This window comes from Psammomys obesus, unplaced genomic scaffold (assembly GCF_907164565.1).
Source record: "Psammomys obesus unplaced genomic scaffold, mPsaObe1.curated_primary_1811, whole genome shotgun sequence".
NCBI lineage: Eukaryota > Metazoa > Chordata > Mammalia > Rodentia > Muridae > Psammomys > Psammomys obesus.
Genome location: NW_026596034.1, coordinates 21295184 through 21305102, shown reverse-complemented (window position 1 = coordinate 21305102; position 9919 = coordinate 21295184). Strand labels below are relative to the sequence as shown.

At 44.2% G+C, this 9919-nt stretch overlaps 1 pseudogene; it reads right to left on the bottom strand.

Annotated features, from left to right (window-relative positions):
• Window positions 1–580: 580 nt before the first annotated feature.
• Window positions 581–3626, bottom strand: LOC129686862 (acylcarnitine hydrolase-like; annotated as a pseudogene).
• Window positions 3627–9919: the final 6293 nt, after the last annotated feature.

Below are 9919 nucleotides of genomic sequence, written 5' to 3'. Positions count from 1 at the left end.
ATGATCTTTGAGAACACGATTCTGAACTGATGAAGGCAATAGGTCTTGGGGAAAGAAGGTTTTCTGATGTCAAATAAAAACATGAACTTACCAAGGGATTATACAGGATTTTGATGCAGCCAATCCCTGTAAGCAACAGTCTCTGAAGCTTCTGCTTCATTTGAATATTGTCTTGGACTAGGAGAAGAGGAGAGTGATGATGGGGAGGAGATAATGGAGGGCAGGAAAGAAGGAAGGTAGGAAGGAAAGAAAGAAAGAAGGAAGGAAGAAAAGAAGGAAGGAAGGAAAGAAGGAAGAACAGGAGTCTAAACACAGGAAGGGTTAAAGAAGATGGGTGACTTTAGGGTACACACACCCACTGTTATGAGAGCAGTTATTGGCTCCAACGAAAGTTTGCCCAGGAAAATAAGGAGTAATGCACAGAGGGTTTGACATACTAGTCTGAAAGGACAAATGGTGAAGTTAGAAATGCTTATATGAGTAATGGAACAAATAAAAATGAATAAATGGACTTTGTAACTTTAGAATGGCCCCTATTTGCTCTGAACCCCACATACCTCTTTCCTGACACAGACCACTACTACTGTGCATGCTTGTCCTGAGCCCCCTTTAGCTCCTGGATCTTTTGGGGCAGAGTCTTGGTCCAGAACTGCAACCTTCTGGCCTTCAGGGCTCGGCCCACAGCAGGCTGAATGTCCAGCTGTAGGTAATGATCCTCATGGTCCAACATAGGCCAGTAGGGTAGACCCACACTGTTGGGATTCCTGTGAATATAACACACAGGAAAGAAGGATGAGGTCACTCTGTTATAAAGCCTGACCCCCTGATGTGGATCAAGGCAGTGGAACAAGCCAACCAGTGTTTAAGGGGTCTGATGACACAGGTATCTTGATATGTGCATACAAGTGTCACTCACTAGTTTTGGCTCCTTGTGGGGAAAGTTCTATATCTGCCTCTATGAGGAAAGATCTCAACAACAGTACAATAGCACTATAGCTCATCAGGTAGGTCACTGTGAGAGGACAAGGTATCTTCATAAATGTGCTATGGCATAGATTATACATTCATGCAATGGAAGATCCATGCATGTGACAAACTAAAAGAGAGCTCTAATAGAGACCCACATATATTAGGTTGAGAGAGAGAGGTGTGTTCTCACCCATATCGTGTGAAGTTGGCCCAGTACTTCATCATCCTCCTGCTCAGCAGCTCCTCCTCCTCAGTGAGGATAACTGTAGTTATGAGGAAGACAATGGTCCAAGTATATGCCACCTCAAGTAAGTGCCAACTCACTCTTCACACTCACCACCTCAGGTGATGTATGACCCCACACTATTGGCATTTTGGCTCCCTTCTTCGATATATAGAGTATCCAAGAGCCATGCAAGCCTCTAACTGAATTTCTGCCCCAATGTACTGGCAGGTCCTTCATCACTGGCTAGTCTGTTTAAAGATTCTGCACAAGCTATGATATTAGGGCTATAACATGGTACACATTGGATTTGTCCTCTTTCAAAACACAAATTCTCTCAAAGAGACTGAGACTCAGAAGTCCCCAAGGAGTCACTAGGGACCTCCTTCAGCTGAAGAAAAGTAAGGAAGACTCACGTGTCACGCCAAAGGAAGCAAAGACAAAAGGAATCTCATCCCCATAGTCAGCCTTCACATAGTGTGGCCTGGTATCCTTGAAAAAGCTGGATTGATGTTGGAACTCATAGAAATAGACCGGGGCATGGGGACCTGCAGGTGGGGACAGAGAGTGATGTAGTTGAAGGTTTTCTGCTGCATATTTGGTTACCTTGAATTACAGGGGTTAAATAGGAGATGGAGCTCCATGTTGGAACACAGCTATGGAAAATCCCTTGGGTAAACAGTACCCAAGGCCATCTAGAAAGTGATTTTGCTAATTCAATAGAATGTCAGAAACCCATTTTCTTCTCTGTATCTAGAGTTTACTCTCTTGAATTAGACACAGAAGCCAACAACTCTTGAGGATGCCTGGGTAGGAACACTCCATCCACCACAGCAGGAATTACCTTGAAGTCCTGGAGATCATTAAACATCAGTGCAGAAATTGTTGAAATAGCTGATGCCCATTGAGTTACCTTCACCATTTCTTTTCATTTCACACTAGTTCAGGGTGCACTGCTCACCCTAAGGATAATCCGCACTTAGATTAGCCTAAACTCATGTTCATTGTGTATACAAACTGAAAGAACACAAACTCATAAAGATGAGGTATGTAGTTCAGAATTCCTCATCATGTAGACCAGGTTCTCAGACACACAAAATTCTCCCACCTTGTTAATATCAAGAATCTCTGCCTCTCAGGCAGTGCAACAGGGCCTCTGAGTCTATGGCCTCACATCCAGATAGTTTGGCCACTGTCTGTAAAGGGAATGAGCAGGAAGAAGATTTCTCAGTTCCAAGTTGATCCTCTCTCCTCCAATTTCCATTCTGTCATGTGTGTTGTGTGGATTGGAATAAGTAGAAATTGTTCCCATTCCCCTAGTGGTCAAAGGTGACAGCCAGCAGGCAGTATGCTTTCTACCTACATACTTCTTCTTTCTGTTAGGGTAGTTTTGATTTCTCCACCCATCTTTCTCTGTTTCATGTACAAGGGATGGAATAAGTGTGCCAATGTTTGTATATGAAGGTTTGAGGACAAAGTCTCAGTCTTCAATGCCTCCCTTAATTGACAGTGTCTTCTGTTTTGTTGCTGCCTACACTAGCTGAACTTTTCTGTCAATGTCCATGAATTCTCTTGTCTCTGTCTCCACCTGAGCACAAAAATTTCAAGATTACAGATACATGTTACTATCTCCAGCCCTTTGTGGGTACTGGGGATTTGAACTTATGTCCTCAGGCGTTCATTCAAAGCACCTTTTTTTAAAAAAACCTGATGAAGCAACTCCCAAGCCCATGCATACTTATTCTATCAAGGATAGAAACTGCAAGAGCGATTTGCTGGTCAGATAACTCACTCACGCAGTATGAAGTAGATGTGAGTAGATGTTAATCCCTGGGTGTCTCAGAAATTATTGGAAACAAGTTATTTCCAATGGTCCATCTTTTCCCACACAACAGAACATTAGAGTACCAGCATATGAAGGCTGAGGAAGGAAACTTGGGCAGTGATGGTTGAGGGCACTTACAGTGGAGACCATCTCAGGGCTGTCAGATATAAGGTCAGGTAGCACAACAACCCCACTCTCCATGATGGCTCTGTGGAAGAGTCCTTGGGACATGGGGGACACAACATGTGAAGACACACTTGTGCCACCTGCTGACTCGCCAAAAATTGTGACCTGATCAGGGTTGCCTCCAAAGTTGGCGATGCTCTGCTGGACCCAGCGAAGGGCAGCCACTTGGTCCAGGTAGCCCCAGTTGCCTCTGGCATGCTGGTCTCCAGTGCTGAGAAGTGGAAGAGACAGGGATCAAAGCGCTGTCTAGGATCTTCTCAGCTACCATTGTCCAGACCAGCCCCAGGCTCACCTGAAGAAGCCTGGGACACCCAGACGGTACTAGATAGTGACCACCACTACATCCTGAGTAGCTGCCAGTGTGGATCCATCAAACATGGAAGCCCCTCCTGTAACCAGTGCGCCACCATGGATCCATACCATCACCTGGAGAAGTCAAGAGAGAGGCCAGGAAGCTCCTAGTCTGTCCAAGCTCTGCGGGTCTGCTTATTATATATCAACTGCTATGCCTCTGTGCAGCTCCAGAAACACAAAAATCCTCAGGACTTCAGGGGCTTGGCCACAGCAGGGACTTCTAGATGCCCCATCAGTATATCTCTAGTCCCCATCCCTACCATGTGTCTCCATTTGAATTAATGGCTCTCTGTATTGAGTAATGTCATCATTACTCAGACCCTTCATAGTGGAACAAAGAGGGGTGTCTCCTTGGATATCTCTCTGGATTAAAAATGGAAAGGATCATCAATTCTTATTGTCACAACAGATAATGCAAAGGTGGAAATTTGGGTGACCAAAATGTTGGGGTGTTGAACACCTAAGTGGTTCATCAGGTGTTGTAGCATGAGTCCTGGTTTTATCAAAGAGATGGAGACCTTGCTCCTCACACTGCCCTGTTAACATATATTCCCTCTCTAAGTCACTTCAAACCAAGGTAAAAGCCAGAGGTTCCATGGAAGCTGGGGTGAAGCCTGACTTCTAGGGAGGCTTCCAGTTGGGTGTGGCCTGGATGTTAATCTTCCTGATTCGGGGAGAGAGACACTTCTAGATGTCTCTGTGGAAATGATTGGCTGTCTATAATGACATTCACTAAATTATATAAGAATGGAAAAATGAGCTAAGCGTTAGCAGGCATGCAAGCATTTTCTAGTCTCTGCTCACCGTTATGAATGACATGTGATCAACTCCTGTAGTTTTGTTTCACTGTGTTTCCCCCAAATAATACATTAAAGTCTGGAGCATGTAATAGCAGTTTTCACTTCTAAATAGCCTTTATCAGTACTTTTTTACAGCAACATAAAAAATCGCTAAGAGTATTGTACTCCAATGGACGACACTGCCCTAAAGGGTAGTGCGCAGTCCTTCCTCCAAAGTACAGACACTCAGGGAACTTCTTTTGCCTATAGTGTCTCCAGAGGGAATTAATTGCATATGCTTGCCCCTTGGTCAATGGCACTTGGCCCTGTTTTTTGTCACAATGATTATGAGAGTGGGTTTGCATGTATCCATCAGTGCTATAGTTTTCAGGGGCCTGAAATGAATTCTCCTGAATTCAGGAGTGCTTGCTGCATGATAAGTCACATTAACTGAAGCCTAGAGATCCCTCAGATTGTGACAGAGTCCACTGGCCTTAATTTGAATCTGTGAACAATTTTGTCTTTGTTGTTCTTAACAGTGTCTACATATAACTCCCCATGAGTGCCAAGCTCTGACCAAGCAGTTTGTTCTACTCAACTTTAACACATCATCAGAAAAACACATGGGGCACTCCCTGACAAGGAGAGAAAACTGCTGCATAGCTGAGATGGAGAACACTTCAGAGTGGCCCATAGCTCAGAGCATATTCTCAGCCCAGTGACTGAAACCATCTGGGTCCAGAACTTACAGGGCAGGATGTGATGTCCCATCCCTCACACCACTCCACGGTTCAGGGGCCTCAGGTGGTGCAAAGCACAGTGGTCCTACAGGTGGCTTGGCAAAAGGAATTCCCAGAAAGGTGTGGACACCAATGTTGTTGTCCTTTACTTGGATGAGGATGCCCCGGACTTGGCCTAGGTGTGTGTTTCTGATGGGGCTGGCCTCTGATGAGTCCTGACCTGCTGGGGAGACACCATCAGGGTTAATTTTCTGTAACTAGCTGACAGATGATTGGGAGATTTCCTTATTACATTCTTACCAGGGCACAGGAGAAGGAAATTCAGGGACCCCCAACTCAGTTGTGGGGTATGAGTATGGGAGCTTCCCTACTGCCCTGGACCAGTAAACTTTTCTATTAACCCATTTGAAGGGCATCAGAGCATTTTTCTAGCCAAAGAGTTCAGACACTCATCCATTTGGACACATGAATTCATGATTATTGTCATTCTTATCCAAATGTCAGTAGTAGATACAGTCATACCATACACCAAGAAGGGAAAAATACTTTCTCACTTTTCCTTGAATTGTTTACTGTTGTCTCCAGACCTCCTTACACTGAACAGTCTCCTCAGTATGGAATGATCTTAGATGTGTCTGACATGGACTCAACATGTGTGGGCTTTCATTGGGGAGATTGGTAGGCACACACTTCCTATACCTTTATCTATAGCACCAGTCCTCAACCTGTAATGACCATTGGAAAATGCATATTTCTGATTGTCTCAACAACTGAGAACCAGAGAAGAGAAAAATTACAGTTAGAAAGTAGTAATAAAAACAAACTGGCACTTTGGGCCTTCTAAGACCATTGGATATATGGGTTTTTCTATGATCAGAATCCACACATTGAGAACTCCTGATTTATTATTTCCATTAACCCCCATACCCTTTCTCCCACAAGCCCAGGGTCTGACATAGAGGATTCCCAGCAGCTCCAGTTAGTCCCCATTGCCTGTTTAGGGAGCCTCACCCTGCACACGGAGGAGGAGAAGCAGGAGCCCAAGGAGCCCAGCTTTCAGCCAGCTGTGCAGTTGGTTCAGGGGCATGATCGGCTCCTGCCTGAGTCTGTGCTGCTAGGACGACCACGTTTCCAAACAGGAAGAGCCTGTGAGCCTTGTCCGGCATGCATTTAAACCAATAGTATGTAGGCAGGAACTTGGTGTGATCAGTCAAGGTTCTCACTGTAGGAGAACTGATAAGTTCAGAAGTGACTGGAGCCAATGGCCAGGAAGCAGACAAAGTCACCTCCTTTCGTAAGTGAAATGGTGGGCACATTCTTCTCATACCCTTATCTATGTTCTGTCTCAGATGGGACTGGCTCAGATGCTGTGCACTCCTTAGACAGCTCTGATTCTTTCCATGCCCAAAGATGCACAAGAAGTGTCCTTTGAGGCCCTTCTTGCCCTTACGGTTTGTCATCTCCACAAGCTCCCATCTCCCTGGCACCTTGCCTCATAGCATCGTGCTTTGACACTGTAGAATTTGGCAGGCCTAAGCTTTAGACTAGCCTTGTGTTTCTGAGATGCCCTCTCCTATCAAATCCACATGGATCCACGTGTTTTTTTCCAACTGACAAGGATGAGGCCAGAAGAGCAGCAACTACAGGCATCAGAGAATTTGGTTTACCTCTTTCCAAGGTCAACAGAAGCTCAACTTCCTCTTCTCAGTGGCTTGCTGCATACATGGAAAATGTTCCTGTATGGCATTTCTGACCATGGAGCTCACAGAGTCCACAGTTGATATCTGACACAGTTGATATCCACAGTTGATATTGTTACATCAACAGATAAAATCTGCTAGAGTGGTCCTGCTTAGAGCATGGCACAACAATGATGCTTCATCCTCTGAGAGAAGCTTTTCCTGCCATGGCATTTAGAGGAATGGTGTTCTTTTAGTCTGAGGGTGGCAAAGTCCATCCCAGAAAGGAGTCAGGTTGTGACCAATCTGGGAAAACCAGAGATAAGTACACACATTTATTGTCGTGTTTGCTTGTTTTTATTAAACAGAGCTGGCAGTATTTGTTTTTCTTTTGTTAGGGTTGGTGATCAAGGAGTTTATTCGAATATGAAATATTGGTGAGAAGTTGCTTATAGAAGCACAGATAACTCAAAATAGACCCAGCCCAAGTGACAATTCATGATAGCTGCCTCCCTAGAGATCTATGTGAGGATTCTTGCAGCTCAACAGATCCAAGTGTTTCTTCTCCTTTCTTTCTTCTCTTCAGATCCAAGAGTCTACTTCCTTTAGAGCTGGCATTTTAAAGACAGAGATGGTTGCATGTTTTTGGCACAGGTGTTAAAAAGAGGCACCCAGGGAAAGGACAAGACACACTCAAGCATGGGTGTTGATGTCTCAAGACAGTCTGCAGCCACATGTCGGACTGGGGAGCCTTCTGACGTTACATCGCAAAGGGGCATAAGAAACCTCTTCTTTACAAATAAAGCTGCTATGAACATAGTTGAGCCAGAATCTGGAAACAACCTTAATGTCCCTCAGCAGGGAAATGAGAAAGTGTGGTACATTTACATAATGAAATACTACTCAGCTAATTAAAAAACAAGGAAATCATGAAATTTGCAGGCAAATGATGGGAACTAGAAAAGATCATCCTGAGTGAGGTAACCCAGAAGCAGAAAGACACACATGGTATATACTCACTTTTAAGTGGAGTATTTAGAATATAGGATAAACATACTAGCCATAGAATATAGGATAAACATACTAAAATCTATAGTCCTAAAGAAGCCAAACAAGGAGGATTTTAGGGAAGATTCTCAACCCTCATTCAGAATGGCAAAGAGGATAGACAAATAGGAAATAAAAGACAAGGAACAGGACAGGAGCCTTCCCAAAAGGACCTCTGAAAAACTCTACCCACCAGGGTATCAGAGGAGATACTGAGACTCATAGACAAACTTTGGGTAGAGTACAGGAAACCTTACGGAAGAAGAGAGAGATAGAAAGATCTGGATGGGACAGGAACTCCACGAGGAGAAAAAAAACTGGGCCCAGGGGGACATGCAGAGACCAATATTCCAACCAAGGACCATGCATGGAGAGGACTTAGACCTCTTGTTCAGAGGAAACCCATAGGCTGCTCAGTTTCCAAGTGGGTTTCCTAGTAAAGGGTACACAGGCTGTCTCTGACATAAACTCAGTGGCCAGCTCTTTGGTCACCTCCCCCTGGGGGATGCAGCCTTGCCAGGCCGCAGAGGAAATTGCTGCTGCCAGCCTTGATGAGACATGATAGGCTAGGGTCAGATATAAGGGGAGGTTGTCCTCTGTCAGGGAAAGGGCATAGGGGGAGAAGAGGGAGGTTGAGTGGGACTGGAAGAAGACAAGGGAGAGGGCTGCAGCAGAGATACAAAGTGAATAAACTGTTATTTTATAAATAATTTTATAAATAAATAAATAATTTTTAAGAAAGAAATGTCTTCTTTGTTGGTGAATGGGACTATGGGTGGTTGCTGATGTGCACTGAGTAGAGGTTGGCTGGGGGTGTGGTACTGTAAACAAGGTTCACTGTCTTCTTTTTGAGATTCCCAGACCTTGTAGTATTACACCTGGCAGGGAAGTAAAGCAGAGAATGCTTAGGCCTGCAGCAGGATGCATGCTCTTGAATTACTCCCTTTTTGAAAAGATCTCTCTAAAAAGAGCTGGAGGGGTCAAGGACAGCACAAGAAGATCTACAGAGTCGACTAACCTGGGCCCATGGGGTAATCACAGAGACTGAACTACCACCAAAGATCATGCAAGGACAGCTGAACCTAGATCTCACACATATAGGACACAGATGTCCAGCTTGGTCAACATATGGGTCCCCTAACAATGGGAATTGGGGCTATCTCTGACTCTATTGCCTGCCTCTGGATCCTCTTCCCCTTGCTGGGCTGCCTTGTCTGCCCTCAGTGGAGAAGATGCGCTTAGTCCTGCTGCAACTTGAGGTACCAGGGTGGGTTGGTTCCCCTTAGGGGCCTCCCTTTCCCTGAGAAGAAGGAGAGGAGGGAATAGGAGGAAGAGGGCATGAGGGTGGGTCTAGGAAGAGAGGAGGGAGAAGATTGAGATCAGACGGTAATGTGATTAAATTTTAAAAAGCAATTATGCCTTGATGTAGATACTCTTCACAGCAGACATTATTAATTATTTAACAATGCAATTAATTATATAATTCTTATTATCAACACTGCTCTTTACTCTAGAAGCCAAGTTGTACTGTTGTCCAAGGTCAGATACATTGGGAAGGGAACCTGGGCCTCTCATTTCAGCAGTGGGGTATGAGGCTGGAAAGTTCTGGATGTTCAGGGCCAGGAAGCTTTCTACAGTTGTTTTGTGGGCACCCAGGGAATTCTCTGGCCAAGAAGTTGAAAAATAAGAGCACAATGACATTGTGAAGGTGTTAATAGCATCATTGTTATCCCAGAAGTTATTAATTAATAGCAATTAACTGTATGTTGATATTAATTAATACTGTTGAAGTCCATTTATATATTCCATTAGTATGTACTAAGATAGATAATGATAGGTTTATGACATTTTCATACTTGTGAATGACGTATTTGTTCATATTCATTCCACTATTGCATTCACTGTCCCTCTTCTCCTTTCTACTCTCAATTAGTACCTCTTCAACTTCATTGTCTTCTTGTTTTTGATCATCCAAAAATTCAGTTCAGTAACTAATTGGGTGAGAGCTTCCTAAACAGAACAGGCAATTTAAAGGTAGATGTGTATCACTGAAAAAAAACATGTCTCTTCCCTACCTGGTAATCATTACCCACCTAAGGATTCTGAGGAAGGGATGG